Source organism: Cherax quadricarinatus, chromosome 8 (assembly GCF_038502225.1).
Source record: "Cherax quadricarinatus isolate ZL_2023a chromosome 8, ASM3850222v1, whole genome shotgun sequence".
In the NCBI taxonomy this organism is placed as follows: Eukaryota; Metazoa; Arthropoda; class Malacostraca; order Decapoda; family Parastacidae; genus Cherax; species Cherax quadricarinatus.
This window is the reverse complement of record NC_091299.1, coordinates 33801399-33813563: the sequence shown is the minus strand read 5'-3', so window position 1 is coordinate 33813563 and position 12165 is coordinate 33801399.

Genomic DNA, 12165 nt, shown 5'->3' with positions numbered 1-12165 from the left:
CCAGAGTGCAGTATACCGCCATCAATCGGCTTCGTTTGGACTTTCCCACAGCCAAGATGATGGTAGACAAGGCTGAGGAGGAGATGTGCCAGTACTGCCAGCACGTTGTCCAGCGCCCCCTAACACACTATCTTCTATAGTGCGAGGTTACTGAGACACTCCTCAGGCAACTAGCACTGATATCCCCTCCCGAAGAGGATCCAGAGATGACTGCGGCCACACTAGTGTACCATGGAGTCAACGAACCAGACATGCTGTTGTTCGTGATAATGACATATCCTCCTCCTCGCTAGTGTCCACAGTTAGGAGTACATATAGTGTTGTCGCCAGATGAACTGACCAGAAGAGTGCTTGAGCAGCATATGTCGCATCATTGTAGAAACCTTTCTCCCTCCGGAGGCAGAAACGGGTCATAGCAAGACTGAGACCCGTGCCAGGACTACGGTCTTGGCGAACATTATACATACATACATACATACATTTGTCGTCCATCCCTTATGACTGAGTGCCCACCGCAGCCGTTTTTTCGTTCATAGCAGCAATCAATAATGGTTTCTTTACTGGCTTTCTGATAGTTCTGCCAATTTCAAGGAGATTTCTTTGAATAGTTGAATAATCACATTCAGCCAGCTGAAGCCAAATCTCTCTGTAGATCTTTGTTTTTTCCCTCGAGATCCTTCACTTAATGATAACTTTCTCATCATGAAGTGGTCTTGAGTTTTCTTCCACATCTTCCACGACGTAGTGCTCCACAATCACCAGAGTCGTCAGCTCTCTTCAGAATCCGACCAACAGTTGACTTTGCTTGGCTCAAATTTTTGGCGATCTGTCTGATACTCAAATCAGAATGTTTTCTAGGCACTACAATACTTGCCCGCTTCCTAGGTGTAACATCCATCATGAATTTCAGCAATAATCATGAATTTAGTGATACCACATTCACTCACAGAGCACGCTTGCAGGAATAACCTTACAGAACAACAGCTGTTGCAGCACTGAGAGAGTTGCAGGGTAACACTATAACTGGATCGTTGCAGGAAGCCGGTAACAAACTCTTCTGAAAAGAAGAGAACTCAAACAACATTACTTTTGCTGGACACTTATACATATTATGAAATAATCACAAAATTTGCTCATCCTAATTAACTTGCATATTGCTGTATATATATATATATATATATATATATATATATATATATATATATATATATATATATATATATATATATATATATATATATATATATATATATATATATATATATATATATATATATATATATATATATATATATATATATATATATATATCGTGCCGACAAGGTAAAACTTGCGATTCTGGCTTAAATGGTAATGCTCTTGCCGAATAAAGCAAGCAAAAATGTGTGTATGCAGTAGTTTCGCATAAATCATTCTGAACCTAACAAAAAATATATATTTCATTGTTTATTATTAAATTATTATACACTTATCTAAACTATGTTTAGTTGGATTAGGGTAAATTGAATTGTGCTTGCTATGTTAAGGTTAGGTAAGTTTTCTAAGGTTTTTTGGCAATTTTTTTTTTAATTTTTACATTAACGTAAATGAAAAATATGTATCTTTAAATGTGTAAGAGAATTTTTTTTAGAAAGGACTTAATTTTAAATGAGTTCTTGCTAACTGACCAATTTTACCTATTCGGCACGACACACACACACACACACACGCATATATATATATATATATATATATATATATATATATATATATATATATATATATATATATATATATATATATATATATATATATATATATATATATATATATATATAATCTGGACCTCCACACTCTTTCCCCTCGACCTCCACACTCCTTCCCCTTCGAACTCCACACGCCTCTAATTCACCCCCAACTCAGTTATCGCCCTTCAGGCATGGATTTTCAAGGGAGAGGTGGGTGGAGAGGAGAATAATGATAAGGCAGTAAAGGGAAGAAGGAAGTTAATAAAACTGGATACATCAGCAGTGTGCTGCTTAACTATTCTTTATGAGAGTTACACAGTGGTAACAAAAAAAAAGCTATATTTCCCAGTCATATTCCATCACGCAGGATGGTACTGATGCAGAGGGCTGAAATGTGCCAGTCTGAGGTAAGAGACTTAGTGGGACAAGTATTTAAGTAAGGGTTCACCAGCTACGGCAGCTTCAAAGGTTTCCTTCCAGCAGAGCTGGAGTTACTGTCACTTTGGATTTACCATCTCACAGGATAACCTTTCCCATACACAGGAAAATGGGATTTTTACGAATATATCTGCATGATCCCAGAGCGGAAACAAGACAAATTATACATAAGAGATAAAGCAATGAGAGGAGTGGGAGAGCAATTTGCAAGACAATGTAATGAAATACATATATACATTATTCGATCGCGAGCGGACTCAGCTCACACACTGAGGTTCGAGGATCGATCCACGGTACGGGTGGAAACATTAGGACGTGTTTCCTTAAGACTCCTGGTGTCCATGTTCACCTAACAGTAAAATGGGTACCTGGGTGTTAGTCAACTGGTGTGGGTCGCATCCTGGGGACAAAATTAACCTATTTTGCTCGAAATACTCTCCATAACAAGCGGCTTTCTATATAGTAGTATGTCATTAATACCAACTAGGACTGTATACCTTGTACATGTACTTGTAGAAATAAAGATTATTATCATTATTATTATTATTAATGCAGAGTCATTACAAGTTCAAGAATATGTAATGAAGTCAGCCTCGTAATATTTTGTAATATATAATAATAGAAACATTACATCACCAGTGAGCGGATATTCTGTTGTGTATGTTAGTTACGTACATAGATCACTGCTGGAGTATATGTATGTATTTACACACATACATTTATGTCTACACACCCATGATGTACACAGTACCACCTGCACATGTGTAATGGTACATGGGTGTACACATTTTTAATCTGTGCTTGGACATGATGGAGAAGAGGGCGGAGGGGGGAGGGGGGACAAAGAGGGGGGTGGATATTGACGGGTGGGTAGGGGGGAGGAGCATCTGGGGGACAGGGTTGGTGGGCTGACACTGCTGGCACTGAGGGTGTGTGGAGAGAGTAAATTGGCACTCAGCAGAGCCGTGGCTCACCTGTGACCCCAGACACTCCTTCAACTAGCATGGTTGTCCAGCATTATGTACTCTGTTGTGTGCGTGTGTACTCACCTAGTTGTGGTTGCAGGGTTCGATTCATAGCTCTTGACCCTGTCTCTTCACGGGTTGCTACTAGGTCCACTCACTCCCTTCTCCATGAGTTTTATCGTACCTCTTCTTAAAGCTATGTATAGAACCTGCCTCCACTACATCACTCTCCAGATTGTTCCATTTCTTGACAATTCTGTGACTGAAGAAATACTTCCTAACATCCCTGTGACGCTTGTGAGTGTTCAACTTCCAGTTGTGTTCCACTGTTGCTGTGCCTCATCCCTGAAACATCCTGTCCCTATCCACCTTGTCAATTCCTCTCAGTACTATATATATCGTTATCATGTCCCCTCTATCACTCCTGTCCTCTAGTGTCATCAGGTTGATTTCCTTTAACCTTTCTTCGTAGGACATTCTCCCTTAGCTGCAAACCTTTGCACTTTCTCTAATTTCTTGACGTGTTTGGCCAGGTGTGGGTGCCATACTGGTGCTGAATACTTCAATATGGTTCTGACGTGCACAGTGTACAGTGTTTTGACTGACTCTCCATACTTAGATGCCGAAACACTATTCATAGGTTTGCCAGGCATTCATATGCTGCAGCAGTTTTTTGATTGGTTGATGTGTGCCTCAGGAGATGTGCTCAGTATCATGCTCACTCAAAGATCCTTTTCCTTGAGTGAGTTTTGCAACCTTTAACCTCCTAGACTATACTCCGTCTGCGGTCTTCTTTGTTCTTCCCCAAACTTCAGGACTTTTCACTTGCTGGGGTTAACCAGATCTCTTTGTAGGTTTACCTGATCCTTGCCCACTTGTATTCTCCTCATCAGCTTCACATCGTCTGCGAACAGAGACACCACTGAATCTATCCCTTCTCTCATGTCATTCACATACATTAGAAACAGCACTGGACCTAGAACTGACCCTTGTGTAACCCCACTCAACATATGCACCCACTTCAACACCTCGTCACGTACAAACACACGTTGTTTTCTTCTTGTCAGGCATTACTTGATCCTTTGCAGTACTTTCCCTGCTATTCCTGCCTGCTCCTCTAACTTTTCAATCAGTCTCTTGTATGGTACTGTATCAAAAGTCTTTTTACAGTCCAAGAAGATGCAGTATACCTATCCCTCTCTCTCTCTCTTGTCTTATCGTAGAACTCCAGTAGGTTTGTGGTGCAGGATTTCCATTCTCTGAAGACGTGCTGGTTGTCATGCATGAGACCGTTCCTCTCGAGGTGCTCCACCACTCTTCTCCTGATGATCGTCTCCATACTATTCATGTCTCCAACACATATCTGTAGTTTAGTGCTGCCTGTCTGTCTTCTTTCTTAAAAATCAGGACTACGTTTGCTGTCTTCCAGACCTCAGGCAGTTGCCCTATTTCAGTAGATTTATTGAAGATTATTGTTAGTGGCACACATAGTGGATCTGCTGCCTCTCTCAGCGCCCACAGAGAAATGTTATCTGGGCCCACCTCCTTCGAGGTATCTACTTCACCTAGCAGTTTCTAACTGCTAGGTTGTGTGCAGTGTGTCCAGCACTTGCTAGTGCACCCTACTATCTCGATTTGCTGAAAGCCTCTCTTTCTCTACTGTGAATAAATCCCTGAATCTTGAGCTGAGCTTCTCACATAATTCATGGTTGCTCCTTGTGAGCACCCCTCCTTCCTTCCTGAGCCTGATCACTTGATCCTTGACTGTTGTTTTCCTCCTAATGTCTCTGTACAACAACTTTGGGTCACATTGGGTCTTTGATGCTATGTCATTCTAGTATTGCCTTTGGACATTTCTAAGGATCAATGTATATTCATTACTGGCTCTTCAGCTCAATTCCCTGTTTTCCCAAGTGTTTTGCCTTCTATACTTTTTTTCGTCATCTAGCACACTTTCTGAAGTTTGGTTTCTCCCGGCCTTTTCGTGCTGCCTCACTCTTTATTGTTAACTCTAATATTTATTCGAAACTCAGGTCCTGAGCCTTCAAGAGAAATATTGCAAAGCAGAACAAGACTCTTTTGGGGACCCCGGGACAGTCAAAGTGAATTTTACATAATCATTTTTTGTTTTCTAAATAAACTAAAAATAATTGAAATTACCAAAATGAAGTCAAATGAAAAATCAAAATAAAACGTCTATGGCTATGGGGGCCCTTGAGAGATTCACAGCCGAACCCCAAACCGATGTACCGGCTGAACCCCCTCCCCTCTCATAGGCCCTGCTCAGAACCACGTGATTGCTAGCGCCGAGGGGCGTTTCGTGTGTGATTTCCCCTATGTCTGAACTGTTCAAGGTGAATGCAAGGTCCAGCCTTGCTGGTTCATCGTCTCCTCTGTCTCTGGTTGTGTCCCTAACATATTGGTACATGATGTTGTCCAGTACCACTTTCAGCATCTTGGCTCTCCACGTCTCAGGTCCCTCATGTGGCTTCAGATTTTCCTTGTGGTTGAACTCCCCCATGATGAGTAACTTTGCCCTACTTAAGTGAGCCTTTCTGGCGACATCGGCTAATTTGGCCACCTTCTTTCTGTTTCTCTCATCGTATTCTTGGTCTCCTGCTGTTTGGTGGCGGGTTGTGCATCATTGCTATCATCACTTTTGGACCCCCAGTTTGAAGTGTTCCTATTTTGCAGCCATCCGCTTCACCTCTGACTAGTTCTCCCATCTCAAAGTTCAGTTGGTTTTAGATGAGCAGTGCAACTCCTCCTTCCCTTTTGTTTCCCTGTCTTTCTTCAGGATTTGATATCTAGACAGTAAAATCCATCTGTTTTCACCCCCGTGAGCTTGGTCTCTGTGATTGTTATGATGTCCGGGGTTGACTCATTGATTCTTTCCTGCCACTCGTCACTCATATTTGTTATTCCTTCTGTGTTGCTATACCATACCTTCAGCTTCCTTTCCAGAACTGCATTCAGGGGGATGGGAGGGGATAGGGAAGGCCGAGGGTGTGGTAGATAGGGTTGGACATTATGGTAGTCTGGTGTTGTGGTGGTATTAGTGCTGGGGGGGAGGGGGACTGTGGGTGTGGAGTGTGGTTTGTTTCTGGTTGTGTATGGATGATGTAGGTTGGTAGGAGTTGAGGACATGCTGTGGGTGGCTGTGTTGTGTGTGTGCGTGTGTGTGTGTGTGTGTGTGTGTGTGTGTGTGTGTACTCACCTATTTGTACTCACCTATTTGTGGTTGCAGGGGTCGAGTCATAGCTCCTGGCCCTGCCTCTTCACTGATTGCTACTAGGTCCTCTCTCTCCCTGCTCCATGAGCTTTATCATACCTCGCCTTAAAACTATGTATGGTTCCCGCCTCCACTACTTCACTTTCTAGGCTATTCCACGGCTTGACTACTCTATGACTGAAGAAATACTTCCTAACATCCCTTTGATTCATCTGAGTCTTCAACTTCCAATTGTGACCTCTTGTGTCTGTGTCCCATCTCTGGAACATCCCGTCTTTGTCCACCTCGTCTATTCCGCGCAGTATTTTATATGTCGTTATCATGTCTCCCCTGACCCTCCTGGCCTCGAGTGTCGTCAGGCCGATTTCCCTCAACCTTTCTTCGTAGGACAATCCCCGAAGCTCTGGGACTAGTCTTATTGCAAACCTTTGCACTTTCTCTAATTTCTTGACGTGCTTGACTAGGTGTGGATTCCAAACTGGTGCTGCATACTCCAGTATGGGCCTGACGTAAATGGTATACAGAGTCTTGAACGAATCCTTGGAGGTATCGGAACGCTATCCGTAGGTTTGCCAGGCGCCCGTATGCTGCAGCAGTTATCTGATTGATGTGCGCCTCAGGAGATATGCTCGGTGTTATACTCACCCCCAGATCTTTTTCCTTGAGTGAGGTTTGCAGACTTTGGCCATCTAAACTATATTGTGTCTGCGGTCTTCTTTGCCCTTCCCCAATCTTCATGACTTTGCATTTGGCAGGGTTAAACTCAAGGAGCCAGTTGCTGGACCAGGCTTGTAGCCTGTCCAGGTCTCTTTGTAGTCCTGCCTGATCCTCATCCGATTTGATTCTTCTCATTACATAAGAACATAAGAACATAAGAACGAAGGAACACTGCAGAAGGCCTACTGGCCCATGCGAGGCAGGTCCAAGTCTCCTACCGGCTTAAGCCAATGCACCCAACCTAGTCAGGTCAGGTCACATTGACTTAAGGGAGGAACACGGCAACCGACCTGGTAGCACAAGCTATCAGGTCTAACTCACACCCACCCACATCCACTCATGTATTTATCCAACCTATTTTTAAAGCTACACAACGTTCTGGCCTCTATAACGGTACTTGGGAGTTTGTTCCACTCATCCACAACTCTATTACCAAACCAGTACTTTCCTATATCCTTCCTGAATCTGAATTTTTCCAACTTAAAACCATTGCTGCGAGTCCTGTCTAGGCTAGATATTTTCAGCACACTATTTACATCCCCTTTATTTATTCCTGTCTTCCATTTATACACCTCAATCATATCCCCCCTAATTCTACGTCTTTCTAGAGAGTGCAGATTCAGGGCCCTTAGTCTATCCTCATAGGGAAGGTTTCTGATACATGGGATCAACTTTGTCATCCTCCTTTGTACATTTTCCAGAGAATTTATATCCATTCTGTAATAAGGTGACCAAAACTGTGCAGCATAATCTAAATGAGGCCTAACCAAGGATGTATAGAGTTGAAGAACAACCTGAGGACTCCTATTATTTATGCTTCTTGATATGAAACCAAGGATTCTATTAGCTTTATTGCGAACACTTATGCACTGTTGTCTTGGTTTCAGATTACTGCTAACCAGAACTCCTAAATCTTTTTCGCAATCCGTAATATTAAGATCTACATTATTTAGTTTATATGTGGCATGGTTATTGTCCTGTCCAACATTTAGAACTTTGCATTTGTCTATATTAAACTGCATCTGCCACTTCTCCGACCACTGCATCAGTCTATTCAAATCTTCCTGGAGTGCTCGAATGTCCTCGTCAGAATGAATTCGACGGCCTATTTTGGTGTCATCGGCAAACTTGCCGATGTCGCTCTTTATGCCCTCATCTATGTCGTTTATGTAGATTGTGAACAGCAGGGGGCCCAACACTGACCCCTGTGGAACACCGCTCGTGACACTTCCCCACTCTGATTTCTCCCCATTTATGCAAACTCTCTGCTGCCTATTTGTCAACCATGCCTCTATCCAGGAAAAAATTTCTCCTCCTATTCCATGTGCTTTAATTTTCCTCAATAGTCTCTGATGTGGGACCCTGTCAAAAGCCTTACTGAAGTCCATATACACAATATCATATTCATTACCATGATCTACCTCCTCAAATACCTTAGTGAAAAAAGTTAATAAATTCGTAAGGCAGGAACGCCCCTTTGTAAAACCATGCTGAGATTCGTTGATTAATTTATGCTTTTCAAGGTGGCTACGAACTGCCTCGGCAATTATTGATTCCATAAATTTTCCCACTATGGAGGTTAGGCTTATTGGTCTATAGTTCGAAGCTAAGGACCTGTCACCTGTTTTGAAAATAGGTATCACATTTGTCATTTTCCACTTATCTGGCACCATGCCAGTTTGTAGTGATATGTTGAAAAGATTAGCCAAAGGTGTGCTAAGCTCCTCTTTACATTCCTTTAGAACCCTTGCATACAGTTCATCAGGGCCTGGGGACTTGTTAGGTTTCTATTTATCTATCCGCAAACAAGGACACTTCTGAGTCTATCCCTATCTATGTGTGTGTTTGTGTGCGTGTGTGTGTACTCACCTAGTTGTACTCACCTAGTTGAGGTTGCGGGGGTCGAGTCCGAGCTCCTGGCCCCGCCTCTTCACTGATCGCTACTAGGTCACTCTCCCTGAGCCGTGAGCTTTATCATACCTCTGCTTAAAGCTATGTATGGATCCTGCCTCCACTACATCGCTTCCCAAACTATTCCACTTACTGACTACTCTGTGGCTGAAGAAATACTTCCTAACATCCCTGTGATTCATCTGCGTCTTCAACTTCCAACTGTGTCCCCTTGTTACTGTGTCCAATCTCTGGAACATCCTGTCTTTGTCCACCTTGTCAATTCCTCTCAGTATTCTGTATGTCGTTATCATGTCCCCCCTATCTCTCCTGTCCTCCAGTGTCGTCAGGTTGATTTCCCTTAACCTCTCCTCGTAGGACATACCTCTTAGCTCTGGGACTAGTCTTGTTGCAAACCTTTGCACTTTCTCTAGTTTCTTTACGTGCTTGGCTAGGTGTGGGCTCCAAACTGGTGCCGCATACTCCAATATGGGCCTAACGTACACGGTGTACAGGGTCCTGAATGATTCCTTATTAAGATGTCGGAATGCTGTTCTGAGGTTTGCTAGGCGCCCATATGCTGCAGCAGTTATTTGGTTGATGTGCGCTTCAGGAGATGTGCCTGGTGTTATACTCACCCCAAGATCTTTTTCCTTGAGTGAGGTTTGTAGTCTCTGGCCCCCTAGACTGTACTCCGTCTGCGGTCTTCTTTGCCCTTCCCCAATCTTCATGATTTTCCACTTGGTGGGATTGAACTCCAGGAGCCAATTTCTGGACCAGGTCTGCAGCCTGTCCAGATCCCTTTGTAGTTCTGCCTGGTCTTCGATCGAGTGAATTCTTCTCATCAACTTCACGTCATCTGCAAACAGGGGCATCTCAGAGTATATTCCTTCCGTCATGTCGTTCACAAATACCAGAAACAGCACTGGTCCTAGGACTGACCCCTGTGGGACCCCGCTGGTCACAGGTGCCCACTCTGACACCTCGCCACGTGCCATGACTCGCTGCTGTCTTCCTGACAAGTATTCCCTGATTCATTGTAGTGCCTTCCCTGTTATCCCTGCTTGGTCCTCCAGTTTTTGCACCAATCTCTTGTGTGGAACTGTGTCAAACGCCTTCTTGCAGTCCAAGAATATGCAATCCACCCACCCCTCTGTGTGTGTGTGTGTGTGTGTGTGCGTGTGTGTGTGTGCGTGTGTGTGTGTACTCACCTAGTTGTACTCACCTAGTTGAGGTTGCGGGGGTCGAGTCCGAGCTCCTGGCCCCGCCTCTTCACTGATCGCTACTAGGTCACTCTCCCTGAGCCGTGAGCTTTATCGTACCTCTGCTTAAAGCTATGTATGGATCCTGCCTCCACTACATCGCTTCCCAAACTATTCCACTTACTGACTACTCTGTGGCTGAAGAAATACTTCCTAACATCCCTGTGATTCATCTGTGTCTTTAGCTTCCAACTGTGTCCCCTTGTTACTGTGTCCAATCTCTGGAACATCCTGTTTTTGTCCACCTTGTCAATTCCTCTCAGTATTTTGTATGTCGTTATCATGTCCCCCCTATCTCTCCTGTCCTCCAGTGTCGTCAGGTTGATTTCCCTTAACCTCTCCTCGTAGGACATACCTCTTAGCTCTGGGACTAGTCTTGTTGCAAACCTTTGCACTTTCTCTAGTTTCTTTACGTGCTTGGCTAGGTGTGGGTTCCAAACTGGTGCCGCATACTCCAATATGGGCCTAACGTATACGGTGTACAGGGTCCTGAACGTTTCCTTATTAAGATGTCTGAATGCTGTTCTGAGGTTTGCCAGGCGCCCATTTGCTGCAGCAGTTAGTGTGTGTGTGTGTGTGTGTGTGTGTGTGTGTGTGTGTGTGTGTGTGTGTGTGTGTGTGTGTGTGTGTGTGTGTGTGTGTGTGTGTGTGTGTGAGTATGTGTGTGAGTGTGTGTGTGTGTGTGTGTGTGTGTGTGTGTGTGTGTGTGTGTGTGTGTGTGTGTGTGTGTGTGTGTGTGTGTGTGTGTGTGTGTGTGTGTGTGTGTGTGTGTGTGTGTGTGTGTGTGTGTAGAAGCTGTGAGCGTAGCCAGTACTATTGGAAAGAGAAAAAGAAAGAGAAAAAAGGAGAGAGAGAGAGAGAGAGAGAGAGAGAGAGAGAGAAGAGAGAGAGAGAAGAGGTTCACTGCCTTGTTTCACAACATTTGTCAGTGTTGATTACTGCGCGAGAGCAATATAGAGGCATTTACATATTTAGTTATCGTATCATTCTCTCCTCCCTCTCTCTCTTCCTCTCTTTCTCTCTCTCTCTCTCTCTCTCTCTCTCTCTCTCTCTCTCTCTCTCTCTCTCTCTCTCTCTCTCTCTCTCTCTCTCTCTCTTGGATCAACTTTCTTGGTTCAGGTAATTAAGAAACTTAGTTGAAGTAAATGTTGTATTATAGAGACATTCCTCTCTGATGGTTCTTGTAATATTAACATTCACAGTTATTACAAGTATTTTACAAGCTAAAATTTGTTGTTTTTATATCTTAACTCGTATTAAAGCTCTCTTCTTAGCTCACATTGATGTTATTCTCTTCGCTCACATTAAAGCAATTATCTCATCTTAGAACACCTCAAAGTAATTATCTCATCTTAGAACACATCAAAGCAATTATCTCATCTTAGAACACATCAAAGCAATTATCTCATCTTAGAACACCTCAAAGTAATTATCTCATCTTAGAACACATCAAAGCAATTATCTCATCTTAGAACACATCAAAGCAATTATCTCATCTTCGAACACATCAAAGTAATTATCTCATCTTAGAACACATCAAAGCAATTATCTCATCTTAGAACACATCAAAGCAATTCTCTCATCTTAGAACACATCAAAGTAATTATCTCATCTTAGAACACATCAAAGTAATTCTCTCATCTTAGAACACATCAAAGTAATTATCTCATCTTAGAACACATCAAAGCAATTCTCTCATCTTAGAACACATCAAAGTAATTATCTCATCTTAGAACACATCAAAGCAATTATCTTATCTTCTAACACATCAAAGCAATTCTCTCATCTCAAAGCCTGGTTCTTGCAAGAGCTTCCTAGAGTTACTGTATCAGCATCTATTTTGCTGGAATATATTTAGCAAGAAATGTCGAGGCGAGGAAAGAGTCGCCTGGCGCTATTTTCTACCTGTTTTATAATTTGCAGATGGGATGAGG